Genomic DNA, 22,494 nt, shown 5'->3' with positions numbered 1-22,494 from the left:
ACCATCCACCTGCCCTTTCACTGTGGTAGAATTAGTTCCACAGGTTGCTTTTCTCATTTCTCCCATAAAGTGTTTACTCTCCAAACTCATCTCCTCAACTATAATTCCTAGTAGACCCCATTCAGGACTTCTTTTCTTATTTCTTATACCACACAGTCTTCTTAATTGAAGATATGTCTATGATAATCAGTCTCTCAGCTTGATCCACTTGGTTTTGTTTTTTTTTTTTTTTTTTAACAGACTGATATTCGTTGGTTTATTGTATGGGGTTATGATAATTCCCAAGCATACAGGCAGTTTTTATCTCTATTTTTATTCATTTCATTAGGTTTCAGGCAGGGAGGCTATGAAAGCATGAATTCACTCTGCCATCTTTCATGGAACTTTGTGCATTAAATTTTTATTTTTATAACATTGGAAAAATGTGCTTGAACTGAATGGGTGAGTTGAATATGACAGCAGAGTGCTCTTGATCTTGGCTAGATGCCAGAATGTGAGGCCATTCATGTCTTCTCTAGCTAAAGGGAATGGCACTATGCATCTATACCAGTAAATTCCACCCTGCCACCTGCTCTGTAGCACAACCATTTTTACCCTCTATTGCTGAGTGCGGTTGACTTAAAACAAGCCTTTTCCTAAAGTACCTTTTGCAATTTTAAAACTCTGTTCCTCACAGCTGAAGTTCTTAGCATCTTAAGTGCATGTTCTAAATGTACAAGCTCCCAGAAATCACAGGTGCAAATACAGATGGAGTTAACTCATAAAGTAGATAAACTATCTTACATGCAATTTATTTTGTGGGATTCCTAGGAACCAAAATCAAGTCTTTACTTTGTTGACCTTTAAGATGCAAGATCAATTTTCCTAATAAAAGGTAGACCTTTGTACAATTTCTGAAAAGTCACTGAAAACCTTTACCAACTGAGACACCAGATTATATGTCTCAGTCAGCCTCTGAGGAATAAAGTTTATTAGTTGGCATAAAAACACCAACAGCAGTATTTGCTTCCTTCCCCAGTGACAGCAACCTTTAGAAATGGTGAGACCATTATTACTGCATACCTTTTGGAGTATTCAGAATGTTTTAAACACTGTGCATATCGTCATACTCAGGAAACTTAAGGGAGTATAATATGTCTAAATGAATAATGATAATAATAATAGTCAGCTAACATTCATTTAATACTTACATTGTGCCGGCCGTTGTGCTTTAAATTGGATTATGTTATTTTAATCCTAAAAGTAACCCTGAAGATTAGATATAATTATTTTCCCTTTATTACAGAGGTAATAACTTAGATTTTTAAAAAAATAAATGCCTTGCTCAGGTTTACTCAGCTGGTGAGTCATTCAGAAGACAAATTTCTAAATTCTACTTCCAGAGATGTCCCATAACACTATTCTGTGCCATTTCTTTTATGTACTTACATTTTTAAAAATTCAAGTATATAGTTTGAAAAGAATGCTTACTTTGGGCATAATAGGCCAGTGTTACATTAACTTTATGAAATGTATTTTTTTTTAAAGATTTATTTATTTATTTGAGAGAGAGAGTGTGTGAGTGGGGGGAGGGGTAGAGGGAGAGGATCTCAAGCAGACCCCCTGATGAGCATGGAGCCTGACATTGGGGCTCAATCTCATAACCCTGAGATCATGAACTGAGCAGAATTCAAGAGTTTGACGCTTAGCTGACTGAACCACCCAGGCGCCCCTATGAAATGCACTTTTTTGTCCATGGTATTAGTACTTCATGTGCCTTTCATTTTCTTTGAAAATAGAAAAATATACAATAAAATGTTTATGTCTTCACAAATTCTACTGCAAAAAGGCAAGAATGTTGCAAAAAGTGAATCACAGGCAGTCATGAGGATTTATCATGCAATGTATACCTATTGAATTTGTATGATTACATAGTAATTAAGATGGTTTTGGGATTATACTGCATAAAACTTACAAGTGTTTGATGCAAAGATAACTAATGTAATTTAATAAAGACTGTTTCTACTGTGAGTTAACATACTTAGCTGATAAATAGGAAATAAAATGTATGTGACTTGTCTGACTTGGGGAATTTTTGCAATAAAGTAGGAAACTTTAATATTTTAACCAGTAGAACAATTCTAAATAGATTTATCTCTAAGTGTCCCTGAATATTCTTATATGATATGTTACTACTTTTTAATGTCAAAGGATGTTTGAAGCTAGGAAAATTATCCCATAATTCAGTCGTGATCCTTCTCCCCTCTTTTTGTTTTTATGATTATGCAGCATAGGATCTTGCTTGGCTGTGCATAGTTACATATAGATCTGCAGGCAATTCATGAAATGGGGCTTGCCCTCAGGAGATGGGATTTGTGATTTGTCAACATATGTTCCTTCTCTTTTATTCTCTGAAAGGACAATTCTGAGTTTCAGAGGCTTTCCAGTAGGATTGAGACCCAACTGTTCATAGTCATTACCTGATAAGAATCATGCCAAATTCTGTCTACTTTCAGACATTTGCATATCATTGCCTCTGCCTAGAATGATCTTTCCCAAATTTGTCGCATATTTGGGCTCTTCTTATTCAGGTTTTAGTTCCAATTTGCTTTCCTCAGAGAGTCCATTTCATACCAAATCCTCTAAAGTAGGTTCTTTCTCCCTCAGCTATTCCCTCAATTATTTGTTTATTTACATATGTATTTTGTTTCTTCCACTTCAACATTAGACCCCAAAGGAGGGGCATCTTGCTGCCTTATTTACTACTGGATGTCCATTGCCTAGGACATATTCCTAGATAATTGCTCAATTATTATTTATTGATTGACCAGCAGCACCAGCAAGGATAAGTAGAAACCCCAATTGCACTAGATAAACCAAACAGACCAAAAACAAAAGTTCTGAAAATGAAATAGTCATTGGAACCACAGCCCACAAAAGTAGGCTAGGACAAGTGTGCTAAATCCAAACCAATAAGAGCCTGCTAAAATAAAAGATTTAAATAGGACCCAAAGTCTCTTCACATAAGGCAGAATGTTAAAGATAAAATTTTTAAAAATCACCCATCATAATAAGATCCAGGAACATTACAACTAAATAAGAGAAGACAATCTATTGACACCAAAACCAAATGAATCAAATGTTGGAATTATCTGTCAAGAATTTCAAAGCAGCTATTATACATAATACTTCAGTAATGAATGACAAGTTCTCTGAAAAAAAAGAAAGAGAATTTACAAAAAAAAAAGTAATTATAACACTGAAAAACATAATAGAAACTAGAAAAATCCTCCTGGTTGGTCTCAATATTAGAACAGGGATGACAAAGTATAGATTAGATGACCTTGAGAACAGGTCAGTGGAATTCACTTAATCTGAACAAGAGAGAGTACGCAGATTGAAAATGTATAGAGTCCCAGAAGAAAACCCAAAAGATCCAATGGTCATATCATAGAAGTATTACAAGGGAAGAAGAAGGAGTGGAGCTACAAGATTATTCAAAGAAGTAATGGCTGAGGGATGCCTGGGTGGCTCAGTTAGTTAAGCAACCAACTCTTGATTTTGGCTCAGGTCATCATCTCAGGGTCGTGAGATTGAGCTCCACATCAGGCTTTGTGCTCAGTCTGCTTGGGATTCTCTCCCCTTCCCTCTCCCTCTGCCCCTACCCTGCTCTAAAATAAATAAGTAAATATTTTTTTTAAAGGAAATAATGACTAAAACCTTTCTGAATTTGATGAAAGATACAAATCTACAGATACAATAAGTTGAGCAAACCACAAGCAGATAAAACCAAAGAAAGCCATGCCAATGCACATTATAATTAAATTCCTGAATACTAAACAAACAAAAAAATTTTGCAAGCATCCAGAGGGAAATGTTACCAAATACCTAAGTCTAAATAATCCTGGTTTCTCTGCCAATTATCTTTTCAAGTAAAAACAATGTTCTATGAAGAAACAATTAGTTTAGCTGTGAACTTTAACCATTACACCAGTACTTTTCCTTGAGACAAACAGCATCTCTTTGTATGCAGCAGAACTGTTTTGTGAGTACTTCCCATTTCTCCCATAGAATTAAAAAAAAAAAAAAAAAAAAAGTTTAGTATAGGGTTGAGCATTTTTTCCCCTTTGGGAATGTGTGGTTGTGAAGATGCAAAGAATATTGATACAGTTTCATGCTACTTTCTCAATTTGAACGAAGACATGATCAATTTTACCCAGCATTTTTTTCTTTTTTTGCATTACTAGTGTAACTAACAGTAAGAAGGGCAAATAATTTCTTAATTTTATTAGGAAGACTTTATGGACTTCTTGAAGTTTCTGAGGGATCACTAAAGCCTTCCATATTTCTAGAGTCACTTTTGCAGTTTTAAGAATCATTTATATAGACATATATAGCAGCATAGCAGAATACAGAGTTCAGACATAGGCTGTATATGTACATTTTTAATAGGTTTTCAACAAAAGTATTATGATTAAATTTAGATTTTTTTTCAAGAAATGTGGTTGAATAACTTCATATTGCATTTTTAAAAACACTTTCTCTCGCATTGCCTAATTCACAAAATAGACATTTTTTAAAAGATTTATTTATTTATTCATTTTGAGAGAGAGAGACAGAGAGCAGGGGTAGGGACAGAGGGAGAGAGAGAATCTCAAGCCGACTCCCTGCTGAGTGCAGAGCCCAACATGCTACTCATTTCACAACCCTGAGATCATGACTTGAGCCAAAACCAAGAGTCAGTCACTTAGCAAACTGAGCCACCCAAGGACCCTCAAAATAGAATTTTAAATGGATTATAAACCTAAAAGTAAGAAGACCACATAGAAGGAAATCTTTACAAATTTAGAGTAGGCAAAGTTTTCCTAATTAGGACCAAAAGGAAAAACAGAAAAAGAAAAATAATGATGAACTGCATTTTATAAAAATTTAAATTTTCTGCACTTCAAAAACTACCATTAGGGAAATAAAACAGACAAGCTACAGAGAGGGAGACAGTATTTCCTATATATATATATATATATATATATATATATATATATATGTATATAACAAAAAAATTTATTCAGAATTTTACAACTCAATAATAAGAAAAATAATGCATTCAGAAAATGGGCCATGAAAGGGGCGCCTGGGTGGCTCAGTCAGTTAAGCATCCAACTCTTGATTTCAGCTCAGGTCATGATCTCATGGGTTGTGAGGTTGAGCCCCCCATCAGACTCCATGCTCAGCAAGGAGTCTGCTTCTCTCCCTCTCTGCCCCTCCCCCTGCTCACTCTCTCTCTCTAAAATAAATCTTTTTTTTTAAAAATTGAATTTAAATAAAAAAAAAAAAAAAAGGCCATGAAAAGATGTTCAAAGCCATTAGTTACTATGAGAAGTAAAAATTAAAACCCAGATGAGATGTCTCTTATGGTGTGAACCTGCCGGGAATGGCCAGCAATCCCTGTACCGATGGATGAAAGATGACTCCAAACTTTGCTATGAAAGACAGGAGAAGGCAAGGGGGGTCAACGCTCAGAGACAAAGACCCTTTGCTCTTCTTTGCTCCCGCTTTTAGTGGTCCTTCAGGATAATCACAAATCCTTATCACTGGTTCTCAAGCACGTGATGTGTGACAAGGGGTCTTACTGAAACTGGGAGGATTTATGGGAAAGATAAGATATGCTAATCTGCATGTTCTACTAAACATAGCCCAAGGGACAACGCATACATCTCTTAGATCACAGAGCGGCTGTTTGGGCTAAGAAAGCTTCAGGGAAGGCAACTCCCTGCGGCATTCCCCCATCAGAGTGGTCACTTGGGCCTCGGCATTCCAAAGGCCCACGCCCTTCCCTGAAAACTTCCCTGCCCTCAGCGGCCTCCATGTTACATTTTGGCAAGCCAGGTACTATGGCTGATTTCATACTCTATATTAACCCCAACATGAACCCCTGAGAATGGCTAACATTAAAGATTAATAATAAGTATTTGCAGTGATGTAAAGCAACTAGAACTCATACATTGTTAGGATTGTAAAATGGTATAGCCATTTTGGAAAAGATTTTGGAAGTTACTTGTAAAGTTAAACATTTACTTACCTTCAAACCACCAGAGATTCCACTCTTAGGGATTTACTAGGAGAAGTAAAACATGTCCAACCAAAATGTTTTACATAATTGTCCAAAATATCCTTATTCAGATTTGTTAAAAGTCTAAAAATAAACCAAATATCCATCAGCTATAATGGACAAATTGTTGTATATCCCCTGAAATGAGATACTAATCAGCAACAAAAAGGAACATCCCATTAACACATGCAATAATGTGGATGAATCTCAAAAACATACTGAAAAAAATCAGACATTTATATGAAATTTGGAACAGGCAAACTGATCAATATGACAGAAAGCAGATTAGAGTTTGTGTTGATCCAGGAGTAGGAATGAAGAGATGTACTGCAAAGGGAAATAGAGAAATGATTTTTGAGTTGATTGAAATGTTTTATATCTTGAATCTGGTGGCAGCTACACCAGTTTGTACATTTGTCACATCTTTTGAACTACATATTTTATTTTATTTTATTTTATTTTATTTATTTTAGGAAGGGATTTAGCAGGACTTCATTTTTTTTTTTTTATAAATGTACTCTTTAATCCCCTTGAACTACATATTTTAAATGGATGAATTTAAGTATATATAAATGTTATGTCAACAAAGTTGATTAAATCTTAAAATGCATTTATTGCAAAAAAACTATTAGAATTACTTTTATTATATAACATATAACCCAACCATGCTAAAAAATTGATTTCATATATATATATGTATATATATATAATCTTCCAGTTTATTTTCATTTGAGCACATAATTTTTATATAGTTGTATTCATAAGTTAGATTCAATTTAGTATTTGGCTTATCTTAACATTTTCCGTGTTCCTACAAAGTTTTTATATTTATCTATTTTTCTGATTTTATAAGAATCCATTATATTGTATCTTAAAATTGGCCTATTTTTGAACACTTAGGCTTTATAAATTTTGTAATCTGTTAAAAGTCACTACCTGCCCCAACTAGATGCAACCTGAATTTCCATAAAGTGTAGAATTTGTAAATAAATTGCAGTCTACTCAGCAAATGGAATACTCAGTACAATTAAAAAGAACAAACCTTATCCATTCAAACAAAGCAGGAATGAAACATATAGACAACATTCAGTGGAAGAATTAATACACAAAAAAGTCCACTTATATGAAGTTCAAGAACTAATCTTTGATGATGAAAATCAGAAAAATGGTTAACTCTGAGGACATGTTACTCTTTGGTAAAGGGAGAGCTGCTGTTTTGGAAATACTCTTTTTCTTAATCTGGGTGGTTGTTACATGATTGTACATATATGCAAAAGGTCATAATGCTGTACACTTAAGATTTGTGCATTTTTATGAATGCCTGTTTTACTTCAGTGTAGAAATATAAATAATAAAAGCATAACATAACTAAAAGCACCATACAACTAGCTCTCCTTACCACAGTTACTTTTAGTGAATTTTGTTTTGAATCTTTATAATTTCCTTTGGACTAGTCACCAAGATAAGTGCTACAATTTTTTTAGTTCTCTACACATTTTGTTTTGTTTTGTTTGCTTGTGTTTCTTTTTAACTAGAGGAAAATATGGTTTTTTTCCTAGTTTAAATTGCTATCAGTAATTCTTAAATATCAGTTTTTATATACTCTTGCCAACAAATATTAAATTGTTTTCCCCTAATCTAAGGGTTATATATTTTATTTCTTCTAGTAAGTGCTCTCAGTTGGGGCACAGGATTATGTTTATTGTCATATCGATTTTTCCAGTCATGAGGAAGTTTCTAACAAAAAATACTTCTTCGTTAGCATTCATTTCAGCCATGTTCTGATTTTTTTTAATCTAGTAAAAGTGACATCTAGAGAAATGCTCCATTTTACTAGTGGGAGTTTTTATAACTAAAAGTGCCTTTTAAAAGGTAGCTTTCTCTTTTTGAGGAGAAAGGGTGATTGACTTTGGTGGAGTTCTCAGGAGATGTGCTGATTGCCTTGTGCTTTGAGCATCAAGCAAGAATATTGTTCATGAAAAGAATGGTTTTTGCCAACACAGCTCACTGCTTTGGAACTCTACTGAATCCTCTGTTCAAGTTTTGAGTAACTCACTCAAACATTGACATTAAGGCTAGTAAAAGGGAAAGGAATTTAGAAATAATTTTGTGCTGATCATATGTAATAAAAGCCCACATTGAAATAAAGCAAGCATCCTCATTCTCTAACCAGGTATGAATGCATATTTATTATTCCTAGTTCTATGCTGTGGACTTCAAAACCTAAAATTTATGAGTGATAGTTGGAAAAACTTTGGGGATGATGATAAAACCATGTATTTAAAATATCACTCTATCTGGGAACTATAGGCAAGGATTTATGGTTCTTCAGTAGAACACAATTGCTGTTCTAAATTATCTACTCTGATGAGATTTACTATTTATTATGGAAGCCACTTTCCTATATATATCATTGCCTCTGCCATGGCATATAAAGGAGGAATGTAGTAAAAATAATCAATAGAATAAGTTACCACATTTTAATTAGTCCTTATTTATTTCCTGAGGGAAATGATAAAAATTTATTGGCGAAGATTCAGAGTAATTAGATGCTGTAAACAGAACATCAGAGACTACTTGGAAATGATTATCATGCATCAGTAAACCACAAAAGAGGTCAAAGAAATATGTATGTGCTACATACAGATACAGGCGAAATACATATTTTTAAGGAATTTGAAAAGAGGCTCACTTTCCTTTTCTTCTCCCTCTCCCTCTTCCTCTCTCTTCTTTAATGTTTAGGAGCTAAGAAAATAAGTCTTAGTATTACTTATCATTACTAATAAAATGGATATAAATATGCAGGGACAAGAAAAGAACAAGTTTTGCCTTATTCCTTCTAATATAAGGTATATTTTGGTTCTCTGAAATGTGATTTAAAAAATGGAAAGAGAAAGAATACTACCCCACTCTCTGTTCTCAAGCATTTGGATATACTGTTCTCTTTGCCTGAGACACTCTTTCCCCCAAGTCTTCCCTCAATACATTTAAAGTTCAAACTGTAGGTCTCAATTTAAAGGTCACTCCCTGAACTCCTAGACCAGTTCTATGCTTTCATAATACCCTGTGTTGGTTAGTTGCATTTTTCATTTCAGCTCTGCTTTCTGTCCTTCCCTTGTTCTAGTGTGTATTTCAAAGGTCTTAGCTCTTGAAATTCATATTTTCATTATTCCTTTTTCAAAAAAAAAAAATCTCCCAGTTGGTTTGGCTGATAGAAGCTCTAGTGGAAGCTTGGAGGAAGAAACAGGGTATTTCTCCTCCTCTTCCTCTTTGCTCTGGGCAATGTTTCTGCCAGTTAGCATGTCTCCTACAAGACTACAGTTGGTTCTCACCAGGTCACACATCCATGGATTCTTATAATTCCCTTTGCTCCATCAGTCCCTCCAATTCTAGAGCGATAGCAGCTTCCTGCTATGGTTCATCTTTGGTTGACACACAGTCCCATTTTGCCTTCTCAGCTTTTCTAATACCTTTGTGGCCAATTCCCCGTATTAAAGTCCATCTCTTGAATTGCTTTTCATAGGACTTGTTTTGCTGGCAGTAATCCACTGATAATTATATTATACTTTCATTATCTATATTTCCGATCACACTTTTACATAGTGATTTAAACTGTTTTCCCAGCTAGGCTAAATTGCATAAAAAGAATTGTGTTGGTTTCCTTTTTATATTTCCAGTCTTCAGCCTAGATTTGACTTACAGAAGTCAGATAGTATTTGTTGAAGGAACAAAGAAATAAAGGGAGGGAGGAAAAAAGAAAGGAGGAAGGCAATTTTAACTATTTTCATATTTATATTTCATAGTAATAAAAGAGGATTTGAATCTATGTATATCAGGACAAAATACCTTTCCCTTAAACAATCACATAACTGATGTGAGGCTAATGTATAGAAGTAATAGAGAAAAGAGTAATCTTTTCTGTGTTTGATAAGCCTAAATTGTGATTGAACAGGCAAAGTGGAAAATATAAATGTCTGTGTTAACTAAGCAGAACTTAGCAAGAACAAGCAAAAATTTCTTGGGATATGTGAAAAATAATTAGCCAGATTTCAAAATTTTATCTTTATTTTAAAAGTTTTATAATGGGCAATTCTTTTTTTTTTTTTTTTTTTATTGTCCAAGGAAATTCGAAACAAGTCATGTTTTAGATCACTCAACATCTGCTAAAATCTCCTCCGCTCATGCCTTTTTTTCTGTACTATAGAGGCTGGAAAACGTTGAGCTACATCTGCATTTCCCAGAAACCCTTGACGTAGGCTGTCAATGTCTTGTGCAAGATTTGAATGAGGAACTGATTTTAGTGGGAAGAGAAGTAACAGATCTAACACATCTTGCAGTTGCAGAGTGACTGGCAGTCAAGGTAGCTGGGGTGACTTCTGATCATCAGGCCATGGTTAAGTTTGTGTAACCTGGAATCAGCACTGGGATCATAACTTCCTGACTGTAACAGAGATACCAATTCCTTACATGAGTCTCTTGTGGTATAAGATCTGAAAGTTGAACCTGGAAGCTGCTCCAGTCCTACCAACAATGTTTAAACACCAGATTACCAGAACTAAATCCATTTCTACTTAAAATAGCTAGAGTGTTTTCTGTTACCCAGAACTGTGAACCCTGTTCAAACAGGACCAAAATGCATTATTATCTTTATGTCATAATGAAAGTAAATTCAAGCTTATGTACACATTTAATAGAAAATTAAGGCATGTTTGGAAGGAAATCTAAACATAGGGGTCAAGTTTTGCCTGTTTCTGGTAAAATCTGAAAGGTAAGGGTGATGGAGACATTTTTCACAGATTCAAGAGCTGGATACTCACTGAACTAGACATTAAGGTAACAATGGTAAGGGGCAACTGGCCAGCTCAGTTGGAAGAGTATGCAACTCGTGATCCCGGGGTCATGAGTTCAAGCCCCACGTTGGGTGTAGAGATTACTAAAGATAAATAAATAAATCAACTTTAAAAAAGAAAAAAGGTAACAATGGTAAGCAAAGGCAGAAATGGTTCTTGTTCTTGTCATACTGTTTGAAGAGGAATATATATATATATATATATATATATATATATATATATATATATATGTTAATATATATTAACCTTAGAATATTCGGTTCTTAGAATCTTAGAGAATTACACAATTAAGTGTAACATTGCAATTAATGTTATGAGGGAAATTTAGTTTGGTATGAGAATGTTTAATGAGATGGTTTGACTTCTTCAGGGTCAAAGAATATTACCTTCAGAAGAAGGGTATTAAGCTGATATGTTAGCACGGTTTGGATTTAACTTGAAAACATGAGGGGAGAAACAGAGGGCATGCCAGGCACAGGTAACATGTACAAAGCCTCATTTCTGCATCAACATGGCATGATTCAGGATGTGAAATCAAACCACTGTTAGAGCACAGAAAACAAGGGGACCTGGGCGAAGAGAGGAGGCTAGGTAAAATCCCACTGATGCGGGGTCATGGTGGTCTTGCTAATAATGCGCGCCATTGTTCTAAGCGCAATGGAGGACAGAAAAATTAAGAAAGGAAATCCCCTGTTTCTGTGTTTTAGAATATAAAGAGCTGGTTCGTACAGCAAATAATTATTGGAAAGAGATAACAGGGAATATTTTTCTTCTAAGCACATTTAGGACTAAATGGGGAACTGGTTCTTTTACTTTTTGTCTTTATTTGCTCTGCCTCTGCCTTAACCACCTTGTTCTTTTAGTTTTGGTATTGTTGTTTGGTTTTAATGTACTTTCACTAATTGGCTTTTCCTGTTCCTAGCTTTTGCTCTGTATCTTTGACTGCTGAATACCTATTTTTGAATCAAACATTTATTTTGACATCTTTTACTTACTACTTATTCTTTTACTTCCCTACACTTTTCATTATTTTAATTTATTTCTATTTCTTAGTTTTGTCATTAATGATATTTCAGATTTGTTTTATCCCCATTATTGTTTTGGACACAGTTAAAAACATGAGAATGTTTTGGTAGTCTGCATGATCAGCTGGCAGGGAAGGTTTTCAGAGATAAGAAAAAATAAATTTCCCTGAGTTGAGTAAGTGTTTAGTTAGTTTGGAGCAAAAATCATCATGGAGATGCATACAAAAATAATGAGGTTTTTTAGATGTTTTAGCCAGTGACTGTGATTTTATATCCTAGCTTGTGGTGTTCTTGTTGTTCTGAAATATAGATCCTAGTATTTGTTTTATTATAGCTTTGTTATACACTCCCTGGAAGCTTTTTAACAGATTTTGGATTTGTGTTAATCTTTTTAGTCACTGATTAATGCAAAAGAATCTTAGTGTTATCTTAAGCAGAATGCAATTCAATAAAGTGTATGTGAGGTTTTCTGTATCATTCAAACAACAATCTATAGAAATAGAAAAAAAGGCAACCCCCCCCCACAAAAAAAGAAAAAACAGAATGTAGTTATTTCTATAGATACCTTAATCCAAAATAAATGTGTGAACTTGATATATACTGGTTACTTTCTTTCACAAAGCAAACTAATAAAGTAGCTTTGAGAATACTTTTTTTCTGCTCCTGTTTGAACACCTGCAACATCCAATATTCTGAAGTTTATCAAAAATTTACCCATTTCAAATGTGGAGAAAGTTCTGCTATTTCTTGAAACAGTTCAAAATCAATGACAGTGGTAAATTGAAGGAGAACTGAAGGGAGAAAATTGTTAATTTTACACAATAGCCATTTTTTTAATGGAAGTCTATAGAATTGCTCACTGTTAAAAGAAATAATGATTAAAAAAAGGATAAAAATATAAAAAGTTTGAGAAAAGTAGAAAGTGCAAAATAATTGATCCTGTCAAAATTGTAAACTTCAAAAAATCAGCTACTTTGATAACCTGACAGCTGTGTGTTAGAAAATCCAAATCTATCTTTCCACACAAAAGACTCTGATTTACAACTTTCCCAGAAGCTAACGCTTGTTTCCATAGAAATATCTTTAGTTTCTTCATAGAATTAAGGACTTCAGGCCTATTGTGTTTCTAGTTTAAGAAAAAATGCAAGTGACTTTTTAGTGAAATGAGCCAGTACCATGTTTGGCTTTTAAGGAAATTAATGAAAATATCACAGAAACATACTGTACCTCCCATTATAGGACTTTTCATAAAGTCTAACATTCAGTTTAAATTGATTTTTAAATGCGTATAACTCCTTAAAACAAAGAACTTCAAATGTAGTGAAATATAGGACATAATTTCAGAGAAAATAAAATGAGACAAGTAGAATTTTCTAATACTTTGTGTTCTGTCTATGTAAGAAATGGGAAGAATGTTAATTTAAGATGGATGATGCACATACTGGTCTTACAATAATATTTGCTTAAATAATTATTTATACATTAATATAAATATGTGAGTAACAGTATCAATAGTTTTACTATTTAAAGTATTTACTTCAATATACATAGTATTTTTTTAAATTTTATTTTATTATGTTAGTCACCATACATTAGTAGTGTCCCATGATTCATTGTTTGCGTATAACACCCAGTGCTCCATGCAATATACATAGTATATTAAGAATAAAAGTAACATGAAAGCTTGTGCACTCAAAACCCAGGTAACAAGCATAGATACATTTTAAATATAATTTTTCAACAATGAAATCTGGAAGTGGAGGTAATTATCTCTCATTGCTCACATAAGTAAACAGAAATTGTGCCTGCTTGGTAAGTTATGGCAGGAGAATTTTTTTGCCTTGTTTTATTTTATTGTCCAGCTCAAATTAATATAAATAAGTAATTTTGAAATTTTTACTCTTTCAAATAACTTTTATTAGTTGGGTGGATATTTGAGAACCAAAGATCCGGTGCTCTTTAGGTATTACTTTATGTAAAACATGAGATTAAAAATTGTATTTCCTAGTGGTTGTGACTTTAATTTTACAGAGTTCTACCTTTTGACATTATCTTTGTTCTTCCAGTGTTTTATTTTGAAAAATTTTAACAGCTCAGAAAATTATAAGAAATGGTACAATGAACCGCACATACTCTTCTCCCATACCCATCAGTTTTTAACAATTTTCCTCATTTGAACTTTCAGTGTGTGTGCGTGCACGTGTGTGTGCCTTTGTATGTGTGTGTGGGTTAGTGTCTGTGTTTGTACATGTCTGTGTGTATGTGTATGTATTTGAGAGTTACATATATCAAGATTTTCACTCTTAAATTTTGGCATATATTTCCTAAAAATGGATCATAACTACATTATATTTATTATGTTAAAAAATTAATGTTGATACAATACTATTATCAAAAATAAGATCCACATTAAAAGTGCATTTGTCTCAATAATATCCTTAAACCTGTATTATTTGACTATGTTTTTAATAATCCAGAATCTAATTAGCATACCTTCTTTCAGTTGTCATATTTCATTGGTCTCTTTGATATAGATCTTCCCTGGCTCTTCTTGTTCTAAATATTTCATGAAATTGACATTTTTGGAGAGTCCAGGACAACTTTTGTTTTGTTCTAATATATGTTTGTTTTGTTTTGCTTAATTTCCCTTGATTTGCTTTTTTCTGATTGTTTTCTCAGGCTTGAAATCAAACATTTTGGTATGAATGCCACCTAAAGGATATGGTATCTTGGTTCAGCACATCAGTGGACCCCTGCTGTAATTATAAACCTTTTTTGGTGAGGTTAGATTCAGTCCTTTAGTTAAGGTGGTTTCCACCTCTGCTTTTGATATTCTCAATTTATTCTAATAGTGTAGCCATTTTTCACCAAATTTAGTCTTGATTCTCAGTCAGTTCCTCAAGGCCTACCTCCCAGTTGCTCTCCCTTCTATCCGTAAATTTTGAGGTCCCAGTATATTCTACAGCCCAGTCTTCCTGTTATAATCCTTGAAATATGTTCAGTAAAGATACACTGTCTGACAATTAACAAGTATAGACTGAAGAACCAGAGGAATATGGGTTTTGCTGATGATCTAATTTCCCATCCAAATTAAAGTATTTTTAAGAGTGAAGAAGATACTATGTATATCACTGGAGCGGATTCTAATACAAATATCTGTATTTGTTAGAGAATTGAATCCATTTTAGCCAAGGCAAACAGTTCAAGATTTGTTACAAGTGATTAGAAGTCCTGTGGAGCCAGTGGGTGGGCCAGAGAAGTGGGGAAGAAGAGTATTTCAGGAGCAGTACTCCAGGTTCCAAAGCTTAAAGGAGGGAACAGTGGTAGCAGCTGCTTCTTCGTGACCAGGAAGCTGCCATCACTTCTGTCAGATTAGTCCTTCATTGCTCCTGTAATAATCCACCCCGGCCACGGGGATGCCTTGTGCTCTGTCTGGACATCAGGGAGCCACTAAGTGCTGGATTCTTGGATTTGGCTAACTCTGCTAAAAAAATAAAAAGCCCATGCGACCTTGCCTGCCAACAGAAACAGAAAGAACAGAAACGAAAGAAATAGCATAAGCAGCAGACACATTATGCTTTCACCATCAGAAATTCTGAAATAAAATTTACCCCCCGGTATTTCCCTGTAGGATCATCCCGAAGCTACTCTTGGGAACACTGCCAACATTGCACATTTGCTTGGCGGCTTCTTCTCTGTCCTCCTTTCCCAACTCCCAGCAGCTTTCTCCTGGGAGCACTTCCTTAATTAGATACTTGCCACCTTCGGAAAACCTTGTCTAAAAAATGACCTTGCCAAAGAGCACTTCCTCAGCCCCCCACACCACATTTACCCACTTACCTATAATGATGCCCATATGCTCAACTATTATTATTATTATGTCCATATGTTCCTGCTATTATTATGATGAATTATTTATGTTCCTCTCTAAGGCCAGACCCTTAATTTATCTTCCGAATCCTAGCTTTTCTTGCCTACTGAAGACATCACTTCAGCATTTCCCTCTATCTTTCCCCATCTCTCTCCTCTCCCATCACAGGCATACCTTGGAGATATTGCAGGTTCAGTTCCAGACCGCTGTAATAAAGTGAAATTGCAATAAAGTGATTCAAATATTTTTTTTGTTTCCGAGTATATATTAAAGTTATGTTTATACTATACTATAGTCTATTAAGTGTGCAATAGCATTATGTCTACAAAAAATGAACATGCCTTAATAAATATTGCTTTAAAATGCTAACTATTATTTGAGCTTTCAACACGTCATAATCCCTGATTGCAGATCACCAGAACAAATATAATAATAAATATAATAATAATGAAAAAGTTTGAAATATTATGAGAATTATCAAAATGTAACATAGAAACACGAAGTGAGCAAATGCTACTGGAAAACCAGTTCTGATAGACTTGCTTGATTCAAGATTGGCACAGACCTCCAATTGTGAAAATCACAATATGTGCGAAGTGTAATAAGGCACAGTGCAAAGAAACGAGGTATGCCTGTACTTTTAATTCCATGCCATATTCATTTTTTCCATATCTACCCACTCTCCCCTGTTTTTATTCCTTCTCTATCCAGCCTTAATTCTCTGATCTGCCGATCTAGTCTAAATGCTGCTGAAGTCCCAAAGCAGATGGACTTTGAGTTAAGCAAAAGGGAGAGTATCCTGGGTAGGCCTGACTCAATCAGGCAAGTCTGTTAAAAGAGGATTCAGATATTTCTTGAAAGAAGAGACTCAGTATGAAAGATTCTATCATTCCGTGATAGAATGGAAGAGATCAAAATGTTGTAATAATTAAACATGGTCTGATTTTAGTCACTTCATGTTGATTCTACACTCTTTGGGGGGCTTGCCAGTACAATCTAGTATATTTGCAAGTACATGCAAAGATGCTCAATACGAAGCCTTTAGAAATGCATATGGAGGGCGCCCGGGTGGCTCAGTTGGTTAAGCGACTGCCTTCCGCTCAGGTCATGATCCCGGAGTCCCAGGATCGAGTCCCACATCGGGCTCCCTGCTCGGCGGGGAGTCTGCTTCTCCCTCTAACCCTACCCCCTCTTGCACTCTCTCTCTCACTCTCTCTCTCTCTCTCGCAAATAAATAAATAAAAAAAATCTTTATAAAAAAAAAAAAAGAAATGCATATGGATGCTCCTCTTCCAGCCCCCACTTCCTGTAAACCAGAAGTATTCAGATAGTGTAGACAGCCTCTTCATTCCATACAACCACAACGTGATCCAGGATTCTTGAAGCTTCTTTCTTATCTCTTGCATGTACGTGAATAAAAACATTATGTTATTCCCAGGACAGATGGAAAGCTATTTGTATCAAAGGTTTCAGAAATTAGTTACTGTTGATATGGAGATATACTAATTAGTTTTCATGAGACCAGCATCAACAGTAGGGGTTGAACTCTGAAAGGAGATAGGGCAGATTAGTTGATTCAATATCACGATACAGCGAAATGTAAAGAAAAAAGTAAATTGACCAGTCTTTGAAATTGCGTACTTCCTTATTTATTTATTTATTTATTTATTTATTTATTTATTTGAGAGAGTCAGAGAGAACAAGCCAGAGTACAAGGGGGGTGGGGAGGAAGAGGCAGAGGGAGAGGGAGAAGCAGACTCCCCACTGAGCAGGGAGGCCCTAAGTGGGCTTGTTCCCAGCACCCTGACATGACCTGAGCCAAAGGCAGACGCTTAACCCACTGAGCCACCCAGATGCCCCTGTACTTATATTTTTTAAGCTATCACTATATCTTATGTTTTGCTTATTTCACAGTTTAATTGCTTTTTGGATTACATAGTAAAATCGTATAAAACAATGAAATCATGATTATTTTTTTTTTTTAATTTTCCTATACAGAAGACAATTCACACTAATTGAAAGTAGTAATTAGAAATAACTTTGGAGTAGAATTAGTGAGAAATAGTTTAGTCTATTTTAGTCTAGACATTTTGAGGCAAGGACTAGGGAATATGTAAATGATTTGTAAATGTATTTACATAAATATATGTCATATATATATGTACCAGGGGGCAATGCTGCGTTTAATGCATTAGTTTTCCTCCAGAGCCCCAATAAAGATATATTTCCCTAGACTCCTTCTATCCAGGTAAATCATGTAAATATTTCCGGTCAATACAGTGTGGTTACTAAGTGATGTAATTACTTCCCTTTCTGTCTCTAAAATCCCCACACGATTCTCTGTGCTTCTTTTTCTCTTTCTATAGGCTGGCCAGTTGCATGGGATCCAGCTCAGGAGTCTGATTACCTGGTGAATGGTGGCAAAGAAAGGTAAAAAAAAAAGCAACAATCTCTGAAATTACCTTTTAAAAGGGAGCTGTTCAGGAGAATCATCCAATAAGAAACATCACATTGGACTTTGTACTGGTTAGGAAAAACTTCTGTGTGTATGTGTGTGTGTATACATATATGTGTGCATGTATATACATACCACATATATACACACTTTTATTTATGACAAGTCACTGAGATTTTGGGTAGGCATTAATTTTGGTAAGAATTATAGAAACTGATGCTTTGAAGTAGTGTGTTCCTATAACAGCAAGAACACTGATACCAGATTCTGGAAAAATCACAATCTAACAATAGAAATAGTAGAAAACAATATTGGCAAAATGGTTGCCTGTAGTAATTTGGGAGGCAGATTATAGGGATACTGATCTGTTAACTGTAGATAGGAAAGAAACGGAATAGTGTATGTTGATTATTACTAGCTACATTTGGTAAGTTAATGAAAGCAAATCTTCAGCTTGGGAAATCATTAACCAGTTTACAGGCAGATATGAAAGGGCACAGAGAGAAAGTACAGACATTTTGAGCTTCATTGGGTTAAAGAAATCAACATCTTCCAGACCCTAAATATTAAGAAATGCTGTTTTAGAAGGCTTTGTGAAACAAAAGCGAGGTAAATCATCTCAGCTAAAGAAAGTAAGAAAGTGACTCAGAACAAGTTAAGGTTGTGGTCCTCCTACTAATTATTATTCTGGATACCTTCAAGGTAGCTGCTGTAATTTCAAAGAGAGGGAATGAGAGTAGAAAGAAAAGGAATCAGGACTGGGAGTCTGGAAAAATCTAAGAAAAAACTTTGGGTGTGGTTACCAGTACATGGCAGAGACAAAAAGCAAATAGATCAGAAGCCCACTAGGTTTGACCGAATCATATTGCAAAAGAAAAAAAATGTATGCCTGGTTTAATAATGCCTTTAATTCTTTAAGTTTAAAAATCCCTTGGGCCTGCAACTTTCCATGAGTAGTTGCAGGCTTTGAAAATTCCATGGTCCTGAGGTGAGGATGCCACAAATATACACACATAACATATATGACCAAGGAAAATAATGGACAAGAAGGAACCTACTCCAGGACAGGGTCAGGAGCCCTTGAGAACAATGGGTCAAAGTGTTCTTTCCAGTGAGCAGGATCAAAGCAATATTCAAGGGCATCTTCAAGCTAGGGGTCAGGGGCATTCTTGATGTCTTCCAGTGGGATTTCAAAAATATTATGGACTAGTAACTGTAATGTGTCTTCCAGTCTTATTTTTCCAAAGGAAAGTGTTATTGTAGTAGATTTGTCCCTATTCCACCATTGTGTACTGAGTCTGTGAATGTGCATAAAAGTAGGGAGGGTATGGGCAGATAAGCTGTCTTTGATGTTTCCAGATTGCTGGACAAAGAAGAGTTACATATAAACTTTTCTTTGGCTTATTTTTATTATTATTTTGAATTATATTATTATTATTTGTTTATTATTTTTATTATTCTTTATTATTATTTTCTATTACTTATGTGATATCAGTAAATATGAAACACTATGAGCTACATATAAACTTGATGTGAAAGTTTGTACAAAAATAAGAAATCTTGAACTCTGCATTGGATATGGGGACTAGTGGGGACTTGGGTTGTTTCCTTGGGAAGATAGTGTGTGTCTTCTATATGTAGGAATGGCTATTGCATGATTTGTGATCAAAGGGGAGGACATGGAATAGAAAATATTCTTAAGTTTATGATACCGTTTTTCATTTTCCTTCTTAGAAAATAAGAAGACTACATTTCTGAATATATTTACTTTTAGGTGAAGATAAGTAGGTCTGGCTCAAGAATTATAGGCAGAAGTTCTGTAGACCTGGCCTCATAATCATCCTTTGTGATCTTCCATGCTCTCTCTTCCCTGCCTTCATGATTGAAGGCAAAGAATCAGGAATTTGTAGAGCCACAGAAAGGAAGGAGCCTGGATCCCTTTAGTTCATTGCTTAGAGAAAGCTGCCCAGGAAAGCTGTCTCACTTAGGAACACCACCATCAACGATTGGGTGTGAGAGAAGTTAAGTGCATATTGTGTTAAGCCATAACATTTGGGAGCTGTTTGTTAGAGAGGCAAGCTTTAATATCATGACTCATTATATATATAAAAGAATCATGATTTTCCATCATTTTACTCTTGCCCTCCTTGCTTCCAGATAACCTTTTTCTTTGATCTGATTGAAAACTTCAATCCCAGGATCTTCCTGGTTCTCATTCTCTAAGCATCTACCATACTTCTCTTTCTTTGGCACAAACCTTCCAAGTATGGTCTACAACTTCAAAGCATTTCACCACAACTCTCACATGTTTATACCTTGGTTCTTAATCTGCTTTCACCACTTTAGTCTTGAGTCTTAAATATAACTTGCTGCTTTTTTGGCTTCTGCTTCTGGGCCACTTATCCTAAACTGAAGATTTCGGCCTATGAAATGTATGGTCCCCAACCTCAGTTGGGTCCCCAGTACTGGGTATTGTTTAACATTCCTTACTTGCTTCTACCCCATCAATGTTTACCAATTTTCCAGACCTTTGCCAGTATTTTAAGTGAGTTATTTCCTAATCACTCCCCTTATTCTAAGTCAGAATCTTCTTCTTTCATAGGAAACACTGAGAGTGTTAAGAAAAGATGTTCTCAACTTCCAACGCCTCCACATTTAAACTCAGTTTTTACTTCAATATTTTCTGTCCTCTCAGAGAAAGAGGACTCCTCTACCTTGACACTAAATTCCCTGTCTTCCCCTGCTCTTGTACTTTGTTCTAACAAAGATTGCTCTCACATTTTCTATTTTTATTTTCTCTCCATTGTCTTTTTTCCTTCCAAGTTCTTCGTGGTAATACCCAGTGCTGGTTTCAAGTATTTCCAGCTCTCCATGCTTAGGTCAAGTGATAGGAAATTCACTCTGTAGTTCCTGGTGGTTTAGTTGGGCCAGTAATGAGTTACAGACAATGAGTTACAAGCAGAAGTGAAATAAGGCATTGCCTGATGAGCAATTTATGGCCAGGTCTCTATCTTTTCCTCTGACCCAGCAGCTAGGAACCTTTGAAAAGGCAGTTGCTACATTAGCCTGAGTCTCTGAGCAGCCAAAGGATGGCTATGTAGTGTGAACAAGAATATATCCTTGTGGTTCTAAGCCTCTGAGAATTTGGGGTTGCCTAGCCTTGCTTAGTATAATTCTGAACAAACAACCTTTGCTAGGACTTATACCCTTTTCAAGCTACTACTCCATCTTTTTTGTTTTTCTCTTTCAAATTGAAATTGAAAAGTAATATAGACTTTTTTCTTCACTCTCATTCACTTCTCAATTTGTTACTCTCTGCTATTTTTCCTTACCTGTTGATTGAAACCACTTACTAGTTCTGTTGCCAGGCCCTGGAAATGCTGTTCTATACAGAATGGACCTTGAGGTCTTATCAACTGCTTATCTAGACACAGGAGAAACTTCAAAATCCTGCCTTAAGCAAACTTCTGTGTCTGCTTTTCTGTAATCTTTAAGCCTGTCTCTGTGCACAGATAGGGTAGCATTTCCTCTGGGGATCTCAATGTTGAAAACAAAATTTAAATCCTATTAAATAACATTTAAAGAATATGAATCCTCTCAAGTCAGGAACCAGGAGTCCTAAAAGCACAGGCTTCTGTCAAAGATGCTACCTTGACTGGCTACCATTCTACTCCCATATAAATCTGTCCGGCAGAAGCTATATTTAAAGAAGACAGATGGAAAGGATTTTGCCAGTTTCATGTATGCAAAGCTATATATTTGTCTTAGTTCAGATTAACAAGATGTTTTGTAACTAGATGATGTCACCTTAGCTCCAACAGAATGTTCAGCATGGGAATGGACACAGGAAGCAGTCATATTCAAAATCTTAATGAATTTATAAAACACGACCAAGAAGATAAACTAGGAGAAAACATTGTGGCAAGAATTCACTAGATCACTGTATAGAAAAGGAAATAAATGACATAGAGCAGAATGCTAAATGATTATCTTCAGTCAGTGAAAGTGTGCAAAGTTTAATTTTTAAATTTATATCGCTATTATATTTAAAAATATTTTTAAATTGGTTTAGGATTAAGTGAATTTGAACACTTAGTCCTCAAGTGTTACCTTGATTTTTATGGTAAATTTATTTTGAGCCATTAGTGTGGGGATTATCAAAAGCAAATTAAATGAAACATGTTTTGTAGGATCAATTTCTGTTT

General features: G+C 35.0%; 1 long non-coding RNA gene across 1 annotated transcript in view; it reads left to right on the top strand.

The window, feature by feature from the left end:
* Window positions 1-22,494, top strand: part of LOC116639521 — a 41,921-nt gene that overhangs the window by 14,985 nt on the left and 4,442 nt on the right. The window contains exon 3 of the long non-coding RNA XR_004300861.1: window positions 18,201-18,264. This is a non-coding gene — a long non-coding RNA (uncharacterized LOC116639521). The remainder of the gene's footprint in view (window positions 1-18,200; window positions 18,265-22,494) is intronic.

This window comes from Phoca vitulina, unplaced genomic scaffold (genome assembly GCF_004348235.1).
Source record: "Phoca vitulina isolate PV1807 unplaced genomic scaffold, GSC_HSeal_1.0 scaffold18, whole genome shotgun sequence".
Lineage (NCBI taxonomy): Eukaryota > Metazoa > Chordata > Mammalia > Carnivora > Phocidae > Phoca > Phoca vitulina.
The sequence above is the reverse complement of the archived record's forward strand: the minus strand, read 5'-3'. Positions and strand labels throughout refer to the sequence as shown.